Genomic DNA, 22,860 nt, shown 5'->3' on the forward strand with positions numbered 1-22,860 from the left:
GGAATACCCTAAGTGGAAGTTATCCATTCTGACCAGCACAACACTACCACAGAAATCTTGTCTCACTTTTAATTCAGGTAAATGCCCAAAATAGTCCAAATGGATGTGGCAGGGTGCCAGGCTCCATGAAATCTCTCCATCTATGAATGGTTTCCTTTTCACATCACAGACTGCAACACCTCCAGTGAAGGGGCACAGGGAACATCCTCAGGGAATGTTGTTCTGCATCCTTCAGTGCTCCAGTATGGAGAAAATGCTCTTCCTGGCCTCCTTAGTCTGGAAATGGCCCTGTCTGGAGGAGCTGCTTTCAGCTGGTACCGTAATGGTCCATGAACAGGACAGCACTGGCTATGTTTGCCTGGAAAATTAGGGTTTTTCCTCAAAGACAGAACAAAGCTCCCCAAGAGAAGCTGCTTTCAGATGCAGGTTCTGCAAGTTCTCTTTCATTTCAATCTCTAAGAGGAATCTGAAAAATATATCTAAAAGACATTTGAAAATCTGGTTGTTTTCTGGGATTTTCCTGGATTTAGAAACAACACCAGAAACTCTGCTTGTTTTTTTTTAATTTTCACTTTCAAACATCCTGGTTTCCAAATTTATTCTGTGCAGCTGCATTTCTTTCCATGACTAAGGAAGCTGTGCAGACAAACCCCTCGGCTTCACCTGCTCTTCTGCTGACACCTAGAAAACCTCTTCTCAGCAAGAAAATCCACAGCCCCTTGCTCCCATCTCTGAGAGTGAAAGCACCAGGACTCCCTGCTCTGTGCCCCGATAAAGGTGAGGGACTGAGGGTGGCCCCAGTCCTACAGCAGCTCCCAGCTCACTCTCCGAGGTGCCTGAGCACCAGCCACAGCACTGCTCCTCCCTGGAGCCCCTTCCAAAGCCCTTTCTGGCACTGGGACCCCGTGCCATGGGCACCAGCCACAGCACTGCTCCTCCCTTGAGCTCCTTCCAAAGCCCTTTCTGGCACTGGGACCCCGTGCCATGGGCACCAGCCACAGCACTGCTCCTCCCTGGAGCTCCTTCCAAAGCCCTTTCTGGCACTGGGACCCCGTGCACACAAGGATCCTGGGATCCTTGTGAGCATCCCAGCACTGGCCCTGCACCACAGGGTGAAGCACTTCCAAAGCACAGCCAGTTACAAAACAGCTTCCGAGAGCTTCCCCTTCCGGCTTAGTCTGCGTGACGAGCTTTCCACAATTAATACTGGTATTGCAATTAGCACTGAAACTCAGAGGAGTTGCAACATGCGTGTGACATGCCACAGAGGATTACAGTGTAAGCATGATGCTCTTGGAGGCTGCAGAGTGCCCACATACCGGAGTGATTTGTCAGTTAATGGAGACCAGGACATGTCCAGTAAAAGCCTAATTGTAAGGTAAGCAAAATACAACAAGGAAATTTCTATAGCTTGTTTGGGTGTACAAATTCATTTGGATTAAAAGAGGGTTTGGTTTACAAACAGTAGCAGCTATTTCCAAGCAATCTCAGCACTGAACCCTTTGTCCCCAAATGCTGGGGTGCCCTTTTGCTCCTGCAGTGAGCAATGTCTGTGTCTGAAGGAAGCACTGCTCAGGCAGCACAAACCCAGGCTGCACAGCAGTGATCACAAAGAGGGATGGGGAGGAACTCAGTCATCAGCAGCCTATACAGCACATTGATAGAGATCAGGACTTCCTGCAGTTCCATGTTTTCCACTGCTCATGAAAGCTGGCAGGTACACTTAGAAAAAAAAAAAGTTTAGGTGAAGGAACTGAGTGGTTAGTCAAGTTAAGTACGTGTTTCAACTGGTTTAGGATTATACTGAAGGATATATGGTGATACCCTGTGGCTCTTTTTATCAAAAATACAGAGGAATCAGGATCTTCTCTCACTGGAAAACCAGTATTTGCCATGATTGATGATGCACAAACTTGTTGCTGCAAGCTGAGGAGCGCTAGCCAGTGTCCTCAGCTGGTAAGTGAGCCCAGGAGGCTGTAATAGATGTACCGTCAGCTGCCATGGGGACAGAGTGTGCACAATCACATGGGAAGGGACAGGTTCCATCCTGCCTCTTGTAAAAAAGTACTTCAGTGGGAGCAGAACACACCAGCAGCCAGTGGTAAGGCAACTTCCTCAGGACAGTGCTGGGAGCTGCCCCAAGACCTGCACACCTTATCTCACACTCACACGACAAGCCCACACCTTCAGTTTGCTTATAAAATCTCACTTATCCAGCTCCTTTTGTTTAAAGAACAGATTGCAAGAGGTGGAAAACTCTCCCCAGCTCATGGCGAGGCTGGACAAGCAGTGACAGGTTCCAGACAAGCATCCTCCTCTGGGAGCTCTTCCAGGCAAGGATGAAGATGGTGCTTGAAGATGATGGTGGTAATCAGGTGCAAGTGTTGCCCAGTGACTTAATTTGCTGTGCACCTACAGTATTGGCTAATGTAATCAAGTATTTAAATGACAGCAGGAAAAGGGGGGTTCTCACCTGGGCAGGACACCACAGCCTGTCACCAACCAGACAGGTGGGAGTGCCCTGTGGCATGGGCTGTCACACCCATCCCTGTGCAGCTGATGGCCCACAGCACACCCAGGGGCACTGAGCCAGCACCAGCCTGGGGGGAGATGCCCAGCATCTTGCCTTGCTTTTGGTCTGCCAGCTGCTTGCTGTGTGAGCTGCCAGGCTCCAGCCCCGGCTGTTTCTGTGCCAGCTGGGACACCATGCCACAGCAGTGCCCAGCTGCTCCCAAAGCCACTGCCAGCTGGGACACCATGCCACAGCAGTGCCCAGCTGCTCCCAAAGCCACTGCCAGCTGGGACACCATGCCACAGCAGTGCCCAGCTGCTCCCAAAGCCACTGCCAGCTGGGACACCATGCCACAGCAGTGCCCAGCTGCTCCCAAAGCCACTGCCAGCTGGGACACCATGCCACAGCAGTGCCCAGCTGCTCCCAAAGCCACTGCCAGCTGGGACACCATGCCACAGCAGTGCCCAGCTGCTCCCAAAGCCACTGCCAGCTGGGACACCATGCCACAGCAGTGCCCAGCTGCTCCCAAAGCCACTGCCAGCCCACAGTGCCAGAACCCGGAGCCGAAACACAGACACCAACTCCCAACGCCCAGCTCCAACCCAGGTGCTCCTTCCCTGAAGCCAAGGACAAAACAGGTCACCTCCAGGAGCAAGTGTTGGTGTCCCCAGTCTCCACACAGGTGGGATAAGGTACAGGGAAGTGTGAAGGGAGACCCCAAAGGACCCTTGCAGTAAAGCTGGGGAACATCAGGATGACTTTACTTGATCCAACACAGCCTCACACAGGTGAGGCTGCCCAGGTCAGAGTTAAATACAAGGTGAGTGCACAGTGGTGCTTACTCTCAACACCTTTCCTGCAGCCTCATTTGAAGAAATGGCAAACTAAAGGTTGCATAGTGGTATTTAATAACCTCCTATGAGATTTTCAGGCCCTTCCTGAGGTCATAAAATCTTTTAACCTCTGCAGTATTCTATGGCAAGGAATCCCACAGCTTAACTGTCTATGAAAAAGGGCCTCCACTCCTTTTAGTGGACAGTGAGGAGTGGCCCTTTTTACAGGGAAATTTAGAAAGGACAGTGAGACCAAAAGGCAACAGCAAATTAGAAAAGGAGAGGAAAGGGAGAAGGAGTATGTGAAGAAACAAATGGTAAAAAACATTAGAGGAGCACACAAGAAAGGGTGTACAGACTTATTCATAAATTGAACCTTAAATTTTCTAGCAGAAGTGACATAAAGAGGTTAGAGAGCAAGAAGAGTTACAAGCTGTTTCTGGTGCTCTTGCTCCCCCACCCCCTTTTAAATTTCTGAGTACAAATGAAAAACTTTATGCCTTTTTAAAACAAAACACTCCCCACTTTGTCACTTGACTGGCTGCCATGACTCTTTCTTAGACAATAAACCCTAGTATCAAATATTTCTGAAGCTTTATCTTTGTCAACAAGTCAGCTGGTTTGGGCCAGAAAGCAGATATTATCTGTTCAATGTTTTATGGTCCCCAGCACAGAACCATTGTGCTGGTCACTCCAAGTTCCTGCTGCCTTCATCACTCCTCCATTAGCCAGGGCTGGGAACTGTTCTGGGATAGCAGAGGCAACACCTCATATATCTCATCCTAAGCTTGTTAACATGCTCAGTCACAGGGAGCTGATGTATTTCCCAGATAAAATACAATATATGGCCGAAAAGGGAACTTTCTGTCCTTTCCAGTGCTTGCTCTCCAGCTTTGGAACCCAGCTCCTCCTCCTGTGTTTTTGCAAGTCTGAAGATTTCCCTCTGCCATTGCTTCCATGCTGGAGCATCCTCTGTGAATTTATTCCAGGATTTATTTCATATTGGCAGAAAATATTCATACCAAAACATGAAAATCTCTCATGTGTCTTGTATCTAAGCATCTTAAAGCTCATTTACAAGGCAAATGGGTTATACAGTGTCATACTGTTATAAAGAAGTTATACATATGGAAATCCCTAGGCACTTTTCAAAAGTTCTCCCCTTTTCAGCCTCCTCTCACATCACAAAACTTCAGGCACAATTGTGGTTACGTTTGTTCATGTGCACTTTGAGCCTTTTAAGGCTACTGAAATCCCCTGAAATATTTATGTGGCTCAAGTGTTACTCAAGAACAATTAGTTCACTGTGTTTCCTCCCTAATCAACATTTTCAATAGGGGAAAACAGTTCACATTACAGAGATCTATAACCATGGAAATTTATGAGGCATACGTGTATTGGCAAAGAAAAAAATAAATCCTCTGAGGGTATTTTCATCTGCCAGCATTCCAGCAAGATTCAGCTGACAGGGTACAGAGTCAGAAACCACTCAAAAATAGCTTGATCCTCACACCAGTTCTGTGAGGCACCCAGAGACCCCAGATGCCCTTTTGGACAGGCCAGGCTCTACTTTCTGGTTCTGCACAGGCCACATCCCAGTCTCACTGCCTGACACTTTCTATGCATATTTTTAAGCATCCCAGGCTAATAACTTGGGTCTATTTCAAACAGATCACTCAGAAATCTATTAAACAAATGGTTTGTGATGGAGACAGAATTATGAACCTACATCAATATCAAGCAATGGCCGAAAGATATAAAATTGACTGAAATACTTTAAGAAACAGAAAATGCTCTGCATCTGATGGGATGATAGACCTAAATTTCAGTGGAGAAACTTATATAAAATAGATAGATGATAGATAGATAGATAGATAGATAGATAGACAGACAGACAGACAGACAGATAGATGTTTAAAGATCACAGGCCCACTTAACAATTCCATTTCTGGTTCTTCTTCCCTCCATTACATCCCTCAACACAATTTCCAGTATATCTCACCATGCTGTACACAAGTTTGTGCTCCTGACCCTGAGACCCCTCTGTGTCTTCATGCTCCAGCAGGAGCCAAGTGCTCCATCAACACTGTAAAACTAATGGTTACCTCTTCACTATCAGCTGAAATTGTCTTAGTATGTTTAACTGAGGTCTATAGGATAAGAACTACATAAATATACACGATGCACAGGTCTGGTTTTTCTTACACAACCAGACAACTCATGGAACAGAGAATATTTAAGCAAACATAGATAACCAAACTCCTTGTCTGAACAGAAAATACTGCATTTTACCTCACAGAGCTGCTCAGTCCTGGCAGCACAGCTATCCCCACGGCCAGCTGCTGCTTTACAGAGCTCTGTGTGATGTGCTGCACTGACAGGCAGTGCCTGCACGTGCAATCAGTCCTGGGATGCATCCAGAGCACACCCTGCGGCTCCCAGCCTCCAGGGACACCAGCCACCCCAATAAACACCCCAAATCCACTGGCTGCTACAGCTGCTGCACACCCTCCATCACATCCTCTCATATGGCAGCTTGGAAAACACCACTGATGAGGCAATTTAGAGTTCTAGGCAAAAAATTCCTTTTAAGTCTCAAAAATGCTTACAGTACCCCTAGTCCAGCCAGCCTACTGCAGGCAACACATGGGAAAATGGACCTTTGGGAGCGTGATTGCCCTCCCGGGTTATCATGTGTGCACAAACCTGTCTTTCTGGCTCAGCACATCCAGCCTGTGCTCACAGCAAATGGCAGAAGGAGTCACACTGTGCTGTAGTGGCTGCAAAACCGCAGAGCCAGCACGGGCACGTGTGCAGGGCTCCATTCCGTGCCCACTTACACAGCAACAAAACTATTTACTGCACTGTGATTTCCAGAGCCATGGCCCCAGTGCTGTGCTGAGCAGGACAGAGCTGTCCAGAACCACAGGCACTGTTGTGTTATTTGTGGCTGCTGTGTTAATGCTCAAAAGTCAATACAGACCACAGCAAGGGAATAAGCAACTCGAGCTTTTCAGGCAAGGTAAAAATCAAATGTTACAGTTGGAAAAAAGCAGACAAATCTTGAGGCACGTGCTTTCTCCAGGTATAAACTAAACCTCTGTATAGAAGCACATGGTTAATAGAAAATGGCACTAAAGTTTTGTGTTAGAGCAATCACTACCCCAAAAAACTGCATCTACTTCAACTTCAATCACAGAGGGAATGGGACACACAAGCAGAGCAAACACTGCACACAGCAGCAGCAGTGAATGCCTTTATGAAAAATTGTTTTGATTCAATTTACCTGTTTAGCCACATGACCTTACAAAACTGGGCCAGACCCACAACCAAGAGAGATGTGAGATCAGTAAAAAAAACAAAGACAGGGATATATTTAACAGTGCCTTTGTTGTTTTTATCTAGAGCAATGCTTTGTGTGAAACCTGGTGCTGCACAGCTAAGAATCCTCAGGGTCTGCCTGAGGCAACAAGCAACAAGCCTCAGCAACAAGCCCCAAGTCCAGAACAAGTCGTGTCACACGGTGCAGGCATGTACATCTTGTGGGTTCACCCTGGTCCTGGTGGCCAGGAGACCCCAGACTGCACAGCTCCACATCACAGGTGCCAGAGAGAGCTCCTCCTCAGGATCCACGCCAGGGAAGAGGCAAGGCAAACACACTACAATGTTCAAGAACAGATTTAATTAGAATCCCAGACCCCAGCCGTACCAGTCTAGTGAGTGTCCAGCAAAACCACTTTTGTCCCCATGGGGCTGTGGTAAGTGCTGAGACAGCTCTGCACTGCCTTTGTTTCTTATTTTATTCCTCTGGGATGTTTTTCAGGTGAAGTTTGTCTACCTGAAAAGCCTGAGGGATGGAAGGGAAGGTGAGCATGTGAAAAATGGGTGGTGCAGACAGCAGCATGGTGACATCATGATACTGGGATGCTGCTGGCAGTGCCTGGGCAGCAGCTCTGCCAGATTCAGCCTGGATTGGATTCCAGCAGTGAGTTCCTGTCCTGAAGTCCCTGCTGCCATGGGTAAAAGACACTGCAGTGGATCATACATCCCCAGGGACAGAGACCATTTTTGTCTAAGCCTGGTTCAGGGAGAAAAGAAAGAATCAATGTAAAAAATAATGTATCAGAAAACAGTGGAACAGCACAAATATATAAGTATATTAAGATACTCCTACTCCTGGTGTCCTAAACATTGTTGAAAATAATTTTTAGGACTGACACAGTTCCCAGGATAGGGAAAAACCACCCTTCCGCATAGAAAAAAAGAGAACATGTTTATTCAGAAACTGAGACCTGTGTAAGATTCAAACACACTTTCTGGAAAACTGTATAGCAGAAAATCAATATTCAGTCTATTTACTGTCTCCTCTACCTGCAAATGAAAAACCCACTAGTTTAAATAGTTTGAAATAACTTTAAGAACTTCTCCTACCAATCTCCATCACAAAGAGGCTCCATGAAAAGGCTATCACTACATTTCGTAATTCTCATTGCTACATTTTCTTCAAATATTGGAGAAAATAAAGTCACAGTCTTCACAGTTGAGTAAATTTTGCCTTTCCTGGCTGAGATCAATAGAGGTCCTGTTCTGGACCTGCCACTGCACAGAAAGGCACTGCCTTGATAAGCTGGGTGAGAAGATCCAAATCATGCATTTAATGTGCATTTACACTCCAGTAACAGGTATAAATTTTGTAAACAGGAAATTCTTTGACGTTGCTTTCTGGCAGTTTCATTTACCCTTTTAAGTAATTGTCAAGAAGCTGCAGTCACGACCATGACTTACTTTTATCAAGTAACTGATGCAACTGAAAACAAGCAAATGGCTTTGACCAGCCTTCTGAAATCATATCACGAAGGGAAAGCTGGCAGACAAGAAGCACTGAGAAGGCAGGAGCTCACAAAACAATATAGTCCATCTTGCCAGAGGGCCTCCACCAGCGTGACTGGCTGTGCAACATAAACAAACCAAACATTAAACCAGGAGTGACATAAAAAGAAAATTCCTCCCCCACTGGACAGGCAAGATTAAATGTTTATTTCCTGGACACAGTCTAGTCTTATTCTCTTAAATAGCAAGTGGCAAAGAATTTGAAACCTTGGGAAAAGCAGCACTCCTGGAAAACAGAGTTGTGCCTGGAGGAACAGCCCATGGCAGAGAACTCACCATGCCCCCCACCCTGCCCAAAACCAGCACTGGGAAGACAAGGTGAACATCAGATGCTGAGTGGGCTGCAAACCTCCTGCAAGCTTTCAAGTGATACACAGTCTTTTGGAAGCAGAAGTTCCCACTCCAATTCTCAGCAATTTTATGCTTTGGTTTTGCTGTTAGTCACCAAGATCTGCACTTGCAGCAGGCAGCTGTGTCTCTGCTGGCAGCCTGTCCTCCACCATGGGACAGGTACACCATGGCTGATGTGACAAGTGGCTGAGCAGGACAGACCCTTTGCTAGCGGCTCTGTCAGCGTGCTCTGGGAGCTCTCCCCACGCTGGCCACGCTCCTCTGGGGCCTCCTGGCTGCAGCACCATCAGTGCCCCATCCAGCCTGGCTTCCAGCTGCCAGGCAGCCCCCGGCGTTTTGGCACAGGTGTTCCCACCTGGATAACATCAGCACACGCTTTGCTTCCCTCCTTGGGACCAGCCTGAGCTCTTAATGCTCTGTCACTTCCCCAGTCATATGCTGCTCATGAGGCATGGCAAAGGACCAGCAAGGTTTAATACTCCAGAGAAAATACCAGGTCAAGGTTCTCCATTTTCCTGGGTCCTGCACAAAGCGCTCTGTGATCAGATCAGGCGTGAGGAACACGTGGTGCACACAGGCCTGCTTGCTTTTTCCAGAGAAAGGTAACAGAGCTCTCCCTCGCAGTTCACAACCCCTCGGGGATTTAACTACAGGTCGTTTTTTGCTCTCTGTGCCTTCACCCCTCTGCTATCTGATCACTGGGAGGCTGCAGCTCAAGCCCAGGTTTACCTTCCCAGGTCCCTGTGCTGGACAAGAAGTGTGGTCACAGCCCACCAATTATTGCCCAAACAGCTGGGCAAGCACACAAAGGTCAAATTCATACTTGCTGTCCTTGAAACACCCTAGTATTTAAACATCTGTTGAGACATTGACCTTATCACCAGCTCCTCCTTGCAGGAATACACAATTCAAGGTGAGCAGAGCCTAACACTCACACCATGGGTCAAAAATTTAATGTTCATTTTCTTTAGATTTCTATTCAGTTTCCAAATTGCATTAATAATGCAAGAACCTCAATGCGAGTGTCATTACACCCAAGACAATCGTTATTTTTTAAAGATTGGATAGGTTACTTTGTGGGGTTTTTTTTGTTTTTGTTTTTGTTTTTTTTAATCGACCCAAAGAAAAAAAGCTGCTGTGCAAACCAATAGCAAATAAAGAACTGGCAAAGCTCTGGAATCAATCAGTAGGATTGTAGCAATGGAGGAGCCACAGGGATGAAGCGGATCCCAGTGAAGCAGGAGGGGCTTCCAGGCTGTTGAAGCCCCGTTCATTAAAGCGAGGTCAGCACCCACGCCCCACCTACCCCGAGGCACTACAGCCAAGCCTGGGCAGATGCGATTTGACCCACACGGTATTTTACAGCTTCCCTCGGGGTGGCAAACACACCACTTTAGTGTGCTCCACATGCCCCAAAAATGACAGAAACGAAAGCTGAGTGTCTTCCTGCACAATGCAGAGACAAAGAAAGCGTCAGTTTGGTTCCTCTCCCGGCTGCCACCAAGGCGGGGACGATGCTCCGAGGTGTCACCTCCTGTCAGAGGGGATCCCATCTCTGCATCTTCTGTACCTTAGCCTTTTTCTCAGCGACTAGCTGAGGGGAAAACCAAGATCTCGGCAGAAAGCGATCCCGCTCTGCTTGTTTACAGAAGCCAGGAGGCATCTGTTTATCCTCGGGAAGGGGAGGCGGCGGGGAGCGCTGGCGAGCAGGGAGCTCCGCGCCCGCACAGCGCCGGCTGCTCGCCCCGCTCGCTGCCTCCAGCGGGCTCTGCCTGCTAACGTGGGCTCCGGCACGGCAGCCACAGCCACACACGGCGCGAAGAGGAGAACAGGCACGCAGACAAGCCCTGAGAGCGCTGCCCCGCCGGCTGAGGTTCGCTCCGAGGAGCGCAGCGGCAGCGCTGGGAGCAGGAGCGGCGCGGCTCGGCCCCCGCTGCCCCGGGAGCGGAAAGGAGCCGCGATCAGTGCGGGAGGGGGAGGAAATAAAGATCGCCGATCCGGCATGGGAGTCGCCTCAGAAACGAGGAAAAGACACCGCGAGAGAAGGAAGCGGAACAATTGCCTCTATGCTGCTCCGAGGGAAGGCAAAGCAGTCAGTCAGATGAACACTTTCTATTTTTCATTTTATCTGGACTGTGCTGGGGAGTGATACATCAAACAAACCCAGATCACCTCTCTGCATCTCTCCTTTCTTTACAGTGCTTCAGCTGAGTTTTTTTGTTTGGTTTTCCATATCAACCTGTTGCAAAAAGCAGGATTTGAGTTTTTAAAACTGTTGTGCAGAAAGAAAAACAAACATTTCATCCCTTTTTTTTTTACCTCTTCAAAGACTGCCATCCCTCTGCTGTGCGCAATGCTGTTCCCAGCCTACTGGCCCCAAGAGATGGCAGCTCCCACCCCAGAGAAGGGATGTGATCCCCACTTATCCTTCCCCTTGGTGTTGATAGGGTTTACACTTTTCAAGCTGAATTCTCCTTAGTCTCTGCCAGAAACTCTTCCAGATGAGCGGCAGATTAACCAACAACTCTCACCACCATCCAGAATACTTATCAACTTAGACTTGAACAGTTACAATATCAATAAATTTTGCTAATGCTGATCCCCATCAGCCTTTTCCCAAGTTTCAAGCAGTTACTCTCAATCCCTGCCAACTCTACTTCATGCCCAGTGATTCAAAAATTGTTCCTTATAGAAACTTGAGACAAAAATATTCAATAAACAACTTCAGCTTTCACCCTGAAGATACTCCAGCCACAATAAAAAAAGACCCCAACCCCTTCTGCACCCCACAGCGCACTCACGGTGAAATGGAAGCAGGGAAAGGATTTATTTACTTCTGTCATTATCAGGCTTGACACCAAGAACAACCTTGACACAGCCTGCTGGTCCTATGACCTAGAAAGAACACCACACACATTTCCTGCCAGGAACCACATTTGATGTGGTGCACGAACAGGGCCTGGCAGTTTGTTGTAAGAGAGCTCTACTGAAGCAGATACTTTTATGTTCATGGTGGGTTTCATTCTGTAACTGAATATAAAACCTGGATTCCCCCTAAGGACAGCACTACCCAGAAAGCCACAGTGGTAAGAGAAGACAGAAGGCAGCATTACCTGGCCTTATCTGGCTAATTTCAAATTACTTGCAGATAAGCATTTCTGTGCTTACATGCATAAAAGTAAAGGAGAGGATGGTGCTGGTCAAAATACTTACAACCCTGGCAGAAGCTCAGGGCAGTACAGGTGTCCAGGACAGGGGGGGACAGGGCAGCAGCACAACCATGCACTGGGTCACGTCACACGTGGGTGCCACGTCACACGTGGGTGTCACGTCACATATGGGTGTCACGTCACTCGTGGGTGTCACGTCACACATGGGTGTCACGTCACACATGGGTGTCACGTCACACATGGGTGTCACGTCCCACACGAGGCCTTGGGACGAGCTCCTGCCTCACCTCTGCCCCTGCAAAGGGCCACTTAGAAGAAACGTGTTTTCTCTCCTTTACTCCCCCACAAAGAATGTGAAAATAAACCCATTGTCAGAGAACAGGCTCATCTTTCCTACTGTTTCTTTGGCACACGCAACTTTTTTTCCTGTGAAAACCCAAAGTCTTCATATGAGTTGGGGCTTTTTTAAACTTTTTTGCTGTATGTTAGTTAAACCTCTTTAGATTTAATGAGATACCAAGATGTATTTGTGAAAGCCCAAGGCCTCTGCAGCTACAGTAACAGGCCTTGTTATCGTCCATTATTCATAATCAACAGAAGAAAAGGAATTATGTTTGCCAAACATAAGTTAATAATCAGAAAGTAAAGGTTAAAAACAGCAGTGAAAAAAACTCTTTCAACCTCGCAAAAATTACGACTAGGAGAGTCACAACAAAGCAGCTGAAAGTTTTCTGAGACTCTCTAAGAAATAAAATCGAGCACCACAAAAGGTTTTGCAAACATTTCTCAGAAGTAGCTCGACAGGGCCAGCAAAAACAGCATCAGAAAAGAGCTCCAAATCCCCTCCTTGAAAGCCAAATTCAGAGGCACAGATCCAAAAATCAGCCTCGGAGGCTTCTTTACAAGAGCAAGAAGTGACACGCACGCACATCCAACATGCAAAGGGAATGCAATAAAAGGGTCGCTTCCCCGATTTTTTTGCCGTCCCGTTTTCCTGAACAGAAGTGCTGACTGTAAGAGCGGGCAGTTCACGCTACAGCAACAGGGTCCCTAGCGAGGCTCCGAGTTCTGCAGTGCCCCTCAGAGCAGCCGGCGCTGGGAGTCCTTTATCTTCCCAGCGCTCCAAGGCTCTTGTTTAGCGCTCTTTGTCTCGGTCGTCATTTCTAAAACAAGCCATTCTCCGAGTAACCAAGTCACATCCCCAGCTCCAAAGCCAACAAAAAAGCGAATGTGTTAAAAACGAAACAAGCAAACCAAAACAAAGGAAACTGGCCCCAGTCTCTGAGGCGAAATCAATCCACCGCCCCGGAGGAGGAGAAGGCGGCACCGACACCTCCCGGGGCTCCCCAGGCCCGCTCCCCCCGGCCTCCCAAAGGATGGGGGTCTCTCCCGAGAGACCCCGCTCACCTGGGCTGGGCAGGACGGGCTGGCGGCGGCCCCGCTGCCCGGGCTGGTGTCGGGCTGGCCCCGTTGCTGTGCCGGGAGGGCCGGGCCGGGAGCCCCGCTCCGCCCCGCTCCGCCCCGCTCCGCCCCGCTCCGCCCGGCGCTGCCGGGGACACCTGGCCCGGCCAACAGCGCCGCAACTTGTCCGGGATGCTGCGGGCCCCAGAACGCCCGCCCGCAAATAAAACTGCAACAGCCGACGGGAAACGGTGTTAAGGGAACGACGGCATGGCCAGAGAGCTCCATAGAACCAGCGAAATTCCAGATGAATAGCTCTGGTAAATCCTCCCGAGTGGTGCGGTGAGGACGAGGAGCGGGGCTGTGGGTGCGCTGCCGAGACAGCGCACGGTGGGCTCTGTGCTGTCGTTTGGGTGTGCTTGGCAACTCCTGCATGGGCCAGAGCTGTCACACAGGGCCTGCGGTGGCGGCTGCAGCAGGACAACAGATGGCACAGAGGGCAGTGACAACAGGCTCCCAGTTAATGGTCACGGACTTTACTGGGAGCACAAAAATCCCTGCGAGACCTTGGGACAAAGTGTGCTGTCTTCATCCAGCATCCAGTTTCAGCAGTGCTTTCATTTGTGCATAATTTTCCTAGCTGATGATAACTCACAGTACTTTAAAAGATGGTTTTACAAAGAGAGCTTAGAAAGTGAATCCATTCTAGTTATTTTCCACTTGTAGATACCAGACAAAGCATGCCCTCATATCATTACAAAGGTAAGAGTCTGGAGACAGAAGTATACACTCTGTTAGCTGGCCATAATCCATAATCACACAAGAAACAGCACTGGGCAATTTGTGATAAAGCTGCCGCACACAAATCTTATCAGGGCTTTTTTTTTTTTTTTTTTTTGCTTTTTTTTTTTTTTTTTTTTTAATGAGAAAAAGCAAACAGAAGACCCATAACAGAGTGTGTTTGATCTGAGACAGGGTGTCTAGAAGAGGCCTCACAATATGCAGCAATCAGCTTCCTATGTCAACCACATGGTTGTCTTCCAAAGTGCTTTACCTCTCCATCCCATTCTGTTCCTCACAAGATCTCACCTCCTTCTAAGATACAGTTACAGGACTGATGACTTCTTTTGCTTAAAATATTAATTAAAGCTACAATTAAATATTTATTCCTGGAAATCTTTTCTCCTTTGTTTTGTGTGCCAAAACAGCTTTTTCCAAGGTGGAGGAGGATGAATGCACTACATAAGCAAGCACTGTTCAGAGCCGTCCCCTCAGCCACACAATCTGGGACTACAGCTGTGCTTTCCTCGAAGGTTCAGCACTCCTGAGTCATCCCTCTTGCTTCCCTCTCTCTCTGCTTCCCAGGCAGAAGCACAGCCCATGGCAGATCCATGGCAATGGATGCCCACAGCCTCAGGCTGGCTTCCAACAGCAGAGGGGGATTTGAGGGACCCTCCCGAGAGTGTGAGTGTGTGTGTACCCCCAGCTAGGGTATGGGATTTTGCCTGCCTCTTTTTTCAACAGCTGCTGGAGACAGGAGAGGTTCCAGCTTCCCCAAACTCCAACTTGTCTCTCTCCCCTTCTCCTTTCTCTCAGTACAGTTACTGGCAATCAGTAAATCATTTCCACGTGCCTACCTTGCTCCTTCTGTCCCTGGTGTGGGGTGGCCGGCAGCAGGGCAGCTCCTTCCCAGGATGCAGGCAGAGCTGGGAATCTTCCCTAAAGCCAGTGTGCTGGGCTGGGCCAGCAAGGAGCACCTCACGGCTGGGAGGAGGGCAGGAGGAGGTGAGAGCTGCAGGACTCGCCTGCCTCTCTCCTTTCCTGCTGGATGATCCTCTGCTTACTCAGACACAGCTCTAGGCAGTTGCAGGGACTGAACACTTCCCTCAACAGTCCTGACAGGGGAAAAAAAAAAAAAAACCAGAAGGATTTATTGATAGCACAGCATCATTATAACCCTTTTCATTCATTTAAAGTATTCAAAGTGAAATTACTTACACAATTTGAGTCGAGGAAATGAGTGTGTAGGGGGGAGATGTATCAGGTAATGTGATTCATTAGTAATGGTGGGTGATACATGTCCCTGTGCTGCTGAGGATGAGGTGGCTTGAACAACTCTTAAATAATTAGATGGGTGCTGCTTGTCAACATGGGCAAATATTGCACACCTCTATTAAAAAGGCATGAATTGGTCTAGGATTGCTCCACACATCACAAAGGCAATCCTGATTTCCTGTTCTGGACTGGGCTTCAGAGATATTTAATCTAAAAGCTATGGTTGGCACAAGCACAGAGTGTAGGCTGGACATGAATGAACTGTGCCTGAAATTAGGAGCAGGCTCTTAAAGATTAGAGCAATAAGATTGTAATAGAGAATAATAGGAGGAAAAGTACCCTTAACTCGTTGAATATGTGGCATGTTAAGTATGCTTCAGTCCAGACTGCTCTATTGCACTTCATGTTCTCATGTCCAGTCCCAAGGCAGGCTGGAACCCACATTGTGCCAGCCCCAAGAGTGGGATCTGCCTTTCATTTAAGGCTGTTTACTATACAATGGGATTCACTCATTCTATTTTACCAGATCAATTTTTTCCTACCAGGCATCTGACAAGTTATTGTGTGCTCTCACTATCTTAATCATCTGTAATTCTGAATCATGCTTCAGATGAGCTCTCTCAGTTTGCAAAGCGTAGGAACTGAGGATGTCTTTGCTGTTCTCAGATAAATCATAGCAGCAAGACCCAGGAAAACAAATGTTCACAAAGAAACAAATCTTCCTCTGTGGTTAGGGTTAAAATTCAATTCATGTTAACAAAAGGTACAAATAATCTTGCAAATAGTTTACAGAGATTTGAAACAATAAAAACAAAGACCCAAATTGCCCCATAGTCATCAATAACACAGTGTACTGAAAGTAGCACTAACACAACCTTCTCAAAAAGAATTTAACAAACATCTTTCCACCTTTCCCTCAGGGGAGGATTTAGCCCCCACACTTAGTTATCAAATCCAGAGCACTCTTAATAGCAGGGTGAGAAATTAGTTCCTGAGCCCCACAGCCAAGACTGGGACACAATGTCATGGACAAGGAGTAGGTCAGCTCCAGGTTGTAATCACCTCCCATTTTGTCATCCTGGAAGGTGTAGCAAAACCCTACCAAACAGGTATTGCTTAACTCCTAATCTGGCCAGCTGGCTATTTCATTTGGCTAGTGAAACACTGTGAGCTGGTACAAGCTTGCTTTGAGCAGGGATATCTTCTTATGTCCCTTTTTGCTTTTCTTACACTAAAACAGTTCCAGGTTCTTTATCAGGAAACAAGGGACAGCGCAGAAGTCATCAGTGAGCAGGTTGGCAGGTGGCACAATCCACCCAGTCACTGCAGATTATTTTTTCTTTTTGCTATTTTTTTTCAGGTTCCACTCCTTCTAAAGAAAGATTATGTTCATCATGAGCAGAGGAATCTTTTGATGCATGAAATCAGTCAGAAGCTACACAGCTACCAAAGATTCTAAGGTCAGTTAGGCTGTCTCTCTGTTGGTCCTGATACAGTCACCTAATACTCAGCTCTCAAATCTGATTTTTCAGGTGATTTGCTTCACAGTCAAAAAGATAGGTTTTTTACTTCAGGAAAAATAACACCTATGGATTGTGCTGAAGTAGAAACACAGAAAAACTGAGCAAGGTGAGCTCCAGGGAAATTGGGATGTTTTAAGACCACATGTCTCGCCTTTTTGGTGGTTTTACTTCTCATGCAATAGGCTTCCTTAAAATAACCCAAACCCATTCTAGTAGAAAAACACAGCCTTAAAGAAGAACTGTTTCTGTCATTTGCTTTTTATTTTGTTAATACTGACTACCTGACACATATAAAATACTGTCCCCTGCTCCCTGTTCTTCAGCTGCCATCTTCTGCCCTTCCTCCTGTTGATTGCATTTACTCTCAGTCATTATCACCAGCTGCCTCACTGGCCACTCTGCTTGCTCTGTGGAGACTGACATCCCTCAGCCTCTGCCTGTCCTGAAAGCTTCTCCTGTGCCTCCAGTCAGCCCTGACCAACTCAGCACTGCACCCACCATCAGACCTATTTGCTGGAGCTCAACATCAGATGCCAAGCAGCTTGCTTTCCATTCTTCACTGAGACCCGCAGGGTTTGCATTATGCATGCTGGAGGGTCAGGCAGGAACTGATAGGCAAAGGCATTAACATTTGAAGAGAGATGCAGCATCACAGCTGAAGTTTCCTTTCCAGTACAGAGTGTTACCAAGGGGTTAATCTACAAGTGCGGTGCAAGGCACAAAGCAACGACAAGCACTGAGGAGGGGTGAACCTTCTGAGCATACTCACTGTGCACAGCACTGAATCAGGCAGCTGCTTTTTGCAATACAAAATATAAAAGCAGCTGCTCGACAAACATATTGCCATGGCCTTCATACAGGTTTCCAAATTTGAACTGAAGCAAAGATCAACTGACTCATATTTAACTAGTTCCGACAGTTGTCATGATCCAAAGATGGCATCAAGTCAGACTGCTGAGCACTCTGCAAAAAACTGCTCATATATATCATGTTGTGTTATCTGCAGTCATTTCAATACGTTTGTTTTACCACACACTGGATGATAGTATTCATAATTCACAGTGATGAATGATGGTGATGAAGAATGATGGTAATGATCACATAATTTGTAAGGATGACAGGAGAGGAAAGGAAAGGAAAGGAAAGGAAAGGAAAGGAAAGGAAAGGAAAGGAAAGGAAAGGAAAGGAAAGGAAAGGAAAGGAAAGGAAAGGAAAGGAAAGGAAAGGAAAGGAAAGAAGGAAAGGAAAGGAAAGGAAAGGAAAGGAAAGGAAAGGAAAGGAAAGGAAAGGAAAGGAAAGGAAAGGAAAGGAAAGGAAAGGAAAGGAAAGGAAAGGAAAGGGAAAGGAATTTCCACATTTCTTCTTCTGAGGGAATTTCCATATTTCTTCTTCCCTGTCTACCTGTCCATCTTCAGATTATGCACTGTTGTCCTCATTTCCCAGTCTGTCAATTCTGTTTAGATCTCAAATTGCACACAGAGGTCACATCTGCACTTAAACTCTCTATCCTGCAAAGAGATCCGTTCATTATAAATTGACATGCTGTCATAGCTGTGATTAAACTGATACAAATATCTTTTCCTCCCTTTTGGTGAAAGACTGGCTCATATTAGCAATAGGAATTGACTGGACAAATAGATTCTTCCAAAACACTTGAAAATGCAATGCACAACACAGCAAGAAAAAATTATCAACAACAGGATTTTTTTTCCTGAAAAAAGGCTTAGATAAAATTTCTCATGGTGCTACGACTATCGAGTGAATGAAAACAGAGATGGAAAATAATGCAATGGAGAGAGAGAGAAGTACCAGGCTCCAATGTCCAGCATCCAGAAGATTCTGTGCTCTCTTGTTTCCAGAAGTTTGGAGCAGAAACCACAGTCACAGTCCATGTAACAAGATGCTATTTCCTGTGTTAGTGATCAGTGTGATATATGGCTTAGAATATTTGTGTTTGTTTAATTTTGGGCAATGATCCCATCAGCATTTTCACTCCCACATCAGGGAGGGAGAGCTGCATTCTCCTAGCTACATTTCTTAATGTATGGTTACTTGTTTCAATCTTGTTTCAATTGTATCTTGTTTCAAGATACAATTAAAGGCACAGTCTCTGTCCTCTTTTTCCCTTAAAAAACTCTGCATATTAAATCTCATGTACACATTACCTCAAGCCTTCTGAAAACTGACAATGGCAAGTTAGATCTGGCAAAACAAGGGTGGTTTCACAGGCTGGCAAGCCTGTCACTCTTGAAAGCCTACCAGGTTTAAATATTTAATGATCAGTCTTAGCATTCACTGTCCTAATCAATTATTTTTTTAGATACCAGTCTGTAGAGAAAGTGCAATCAGGCTGTGATGTAGAGGCTTCTCACACCAAGCAGTCAATGGCTACACTTGCCAGGAAGAGAGATGGGGAGGCAGAGTTCTCTGCCCTGTTCCATTAGAGGCAAACTGAAGCCATAAAAGGGGCAGATTGCCTTGAGATAAATTGGCTTTTACAAAGCCTTTTCTTTATATCCTTCGTGTTGGTGGCATTTTTTACGTAGAATTAAATGAAATGGAAACTTTTTAAATGTTGAGATAAGGAAAATTCTTTCTTGGGAAGCAGTGGACATATGTAAGCACCTCACACGCAGAAGAACTGTGCAGTGGGTGAACACAGACATGGGCTGGGTTCAGCCAGGCAGTGGGGCACACCATTTGTTCTAGAACCGCATGGAGCACACTTGGGGCTGATGGAATAGAAGAAATAAAACTGACAAATAGTCAGAAAAGTGTGTCTGAAGTCATCTTTTGAAAAGAACTGAGGAATTCCAGCCATATGCTCCTCCCCCTCCGATTTGGGTTCCCAATTCTTCCTCCCTTCTGGAGCCAAATATTTACCCCATTCCTTTCTGCAGAACAATAGGCAGAGGGGGATTGGTGCTTCCCCCCTTTTTTTAGTCTCCTGACCCATCCCAATGAATACAGGATCCTCCAGCAAGGGCAGTTCCTAGGGAAGAGAAGACTGCTTGAGTCTCTCAGCTGGTCTCTGTTGGCCCAAATGCACAAATCATCTGAGGGGAGGCTTGAGTTCTGGATTCTTTTCATCCAGAAGATTCCTCTCATCAGTAGATGATCCTTTAATTCCTTCACCATTGGATTAATGAACCTTGGACTCTTAGCAAAAAGAACTGCATTGACTGAGAGCTTCAGGACTGAAGACCACACAGATCCCCAAGAGATTCACGTTCCGGGTGTAGACTCAGATCAATTCAGACAGAAGAACAGATTAAACCCCACTCCCTCCACAACACTTCGGTGAAGTGCTGAGGTTTATGACATCTTGCATTGCAGAGAATAATTACTAGGAAATGATTTTGCTCTAACTGAAGCAAATGAAGCAAACTGAAAAGTGCTCTGTACCCTGGCATTTCTCTTACAGCCCCGTGAAGTTGAGCTGGTGAGAGCTCATGAGCACAGCCTGCCTTTGGGCCCAGGGTTTTGCACCCTGCATTTGATGCTTAGATGATGATGCATCATGAATACTCATGTCTAAATAACAGAAACCAAAATTGGTTTGAAAGAGGTTTAGTGAGAATTCTGGTTGGCAGGAAAAGGGGGCTGATGTATGCAAGGATAAAAACCTCTCCTTACAGAGCAGCAGGATTGATCTGGCTTGATAAAGCCGCCCAATAAACAGTGGGGCTGTTGGGTTTTTTTTTAACTGCAGCTTGTCCTTATGAAAGAAGTTTGTTTATGCTTTCCACAATGTTCTCAGGTTCTTTTTATGGTACTTCATATTTCTCAACTGTACAATTTGAATAGAGATTAGGAAAAAATGTAGCTGTGCTTTATTTTTATACAATAATGACAATTGTACAGTCCTTTGGGGGAAGTCCAGGACAGCCACAACTGATGGCATCTTACAAACTGATCAATAGGATGAGCTGATAAAGGTAAACATGTTTAAATATGATTGTAACATTCTCAGAGAGTACTTTTCTAGATCAGATGAGCGGTAAGAAAATAGTCATTAGTGTACTGGGGTGGAAAATGTATGGGAATATTTTCACTCATTGTCTTGCAGAGCTGCACACTTCTCCATTTAAACTGCTGCTGCATTCCACCTCAGAGGAAATCCCTCCAAACACATAAGGGGGGTCCCAATACAACAAACCATTTAATCCTGTAAATCAGCATTTAGTTGAATGCACGGAAACTGCACAGAGTGAGTAGAGATGTTGCTCACTCTGTATTTTATATTGACAGAAGCATTCACATGTGGTACAGGCAAACATAAACAACAGTTGATGCAAGGAATTCAATGTACTTCCTGCAAGTCTGTGTGCAAGGAAAGACCAAAGGCTGACAGAGAACCTGACAATTAAAAAACTGAATAGAAATTGTTCATCTAATTTTGAATCCTCATCAGGAGCTCAAATATCAGAAAAAAATGATCAAAAATGTGTGTGTGTGGAGGGAGTCAAGGACAGGTCAAATCCTCTGTACAAATTTGATGGAGTAAGGGAGTAAATGTATTTAGTCAACAAGTAAATAAGTAAATAAGATTTTAAATCTCCAGACAGCACCATGTCCATTAGATGGATGAGTATTGAGGCTCCCTGCAGCCATTCTGGGGGAAGGATCTAGAACAAGGGTGCTCCAGCAGGAAGCCCCTCAGTCCCCTGCAGTGCTGCCTGCAAAGGTCAGTGACACTCAGTCCCACCGTGTCACTGTGACCTTGTTTGTGCAGCAGCAGCGAGCTCCAGAACATCCTGCAGCACAGAGGGCTGCTGAGTTATCCTCAGCTCGGGCTGGCCCTGGCTGTGCAGATGTTACACACACACATTTCCCACTCTGACCCTGCTCCCATCACCAAGAGGAAATGCTTCCCAGCCCTTTTGCTCCAGATAAAGCAAAGAGGAAATACTCAGCTACCTTACTCCCAGTCTTTTGCCATCTCCTTCACTGCTTCCTGCCCCTGCCTATTTTGGGAGAGAAGTGTTTACGAAAATTCCTTCTTCCACAGTTCAGCTTTCTCTTGTGGAGCCTTCAGTGTCTTGTGGGGTTCTCCCTCCTCCTGCCCTCAGGGTGGGAAAAGGGCAGGAGCAAAAAGAAGGATGAAACCAGGAGGGCTCGCAACATCTGCTTTTAGTTTTAGCCTTTCCTTCCTTTCAGCTGAGGGCTGTTCTCATAGCATGGAGAAATGGTTCATGAATATTCTCTCTGTAGTGACAGGCTGGGATCCTTTGGCAGTGGGAACTGGCCATGCAGGGGCAGGCATCACAGTATTTTTTTAACTCTTTAAACTGACACTTCCAGGTGTTTAATTTCATTAGTTATTTCAGCAGAGTCAGCCACTGGCTCTATTTTCACGAAAAAACAAAACAAAACAAAAACAACCAAAGAATTTAATGCAGTCCCACAATTTCTTGTTGTTCTCAGAAAATTTTGAGGCATTAATGCAGCACTAAAAAATGAATTCCTCTTTGTATGGTAAATGCAAGGATAGAAGGATTTCATGTTTGCATCACACTAGGGTATGAAGCAGGGGAAGATTGGAAACACAAGAGAAGTGTTTGCACAAAGATGACAGCTTAAGGAGGTTGTCCTTTCTGCTTATGATGAGCTTCAGTGGTGCAGAAATGTCACGTCTTCATTGGCTTTTTAGAGAATATTGAAAATTATTTTATGCCAACACTGTGGCAGCTGACAAGGAGAAAGCCAAAATAAGAGTGGTTTGATCAGGGAATTTCTTATACCTACTCTCTTTCCATCAGCCATATTTCCTCAAGATGAAGCAAGTAATTGGAAAATATTAAAATTCCCAGAGACGTTATTTGAATTAAAATATATATTTAAAAATAAATCAATTTTACACTTCCTACTACTTCATCAGGTCAGTTTGCACCTCATCCTTCTCTCCAGATTTGCAGCTGCATAACTCTGTGTGTGTTTGATTCCTTTCTGCTGCTCTCTAATTATCTTCTGTCCCTAGAAAAGATTTCACAGTCAGCCTGTAGAAAGTGACCCCTGTAGAGTGTTGTTTAAGAACAATAACTCCAATACATGCCCAGTTTTGGATGTGTTAGTGACACCTTTGGGATGTGTCTCACACCCTTAAGCCTGGGGAAAACAGGGTA

General features: G+C 46.1%; 1 protein-coding gene across 1 annotated transcript in view; it reads right to left on the reverse strand.

Annotated features, from left to right (window-relative positions):
• Positions 1-14,914, reverse strand: part of CARHSP1 (calcium regulated heat stable protein 1) — a 36,358-nt gene extending 21,444 nt beyond the window's left edge. Inside the window, exon 1 of the mRNA XM_068206724.1 lies at positions 14,795-14,914. The gene's annotated coding sequence lies outside the window, so the exon portion shown is untranslated. The remainder of the gene's footprint in view (positions 1-14,794) is intronic.
• Positions 14,915-22,860: the final 7,946 nt, after the last annotated feature.

Source organism: Anomalospiza imberbis, chromosome 16, assembly GCF_031753505.1.
Source record: "Anomalospiza imberbis isolate Cuckoo-Finch-1a 21T00152 chromosome 16, ASM3175350v1, whole genome shotgun sequence".
NCBI classification, from domain to species: Eukaryota; Metazoa; Chordata; class Aves; order Passeriformes; family Viduidae; genus Anomalospiza; species Anomalospiza imberbis.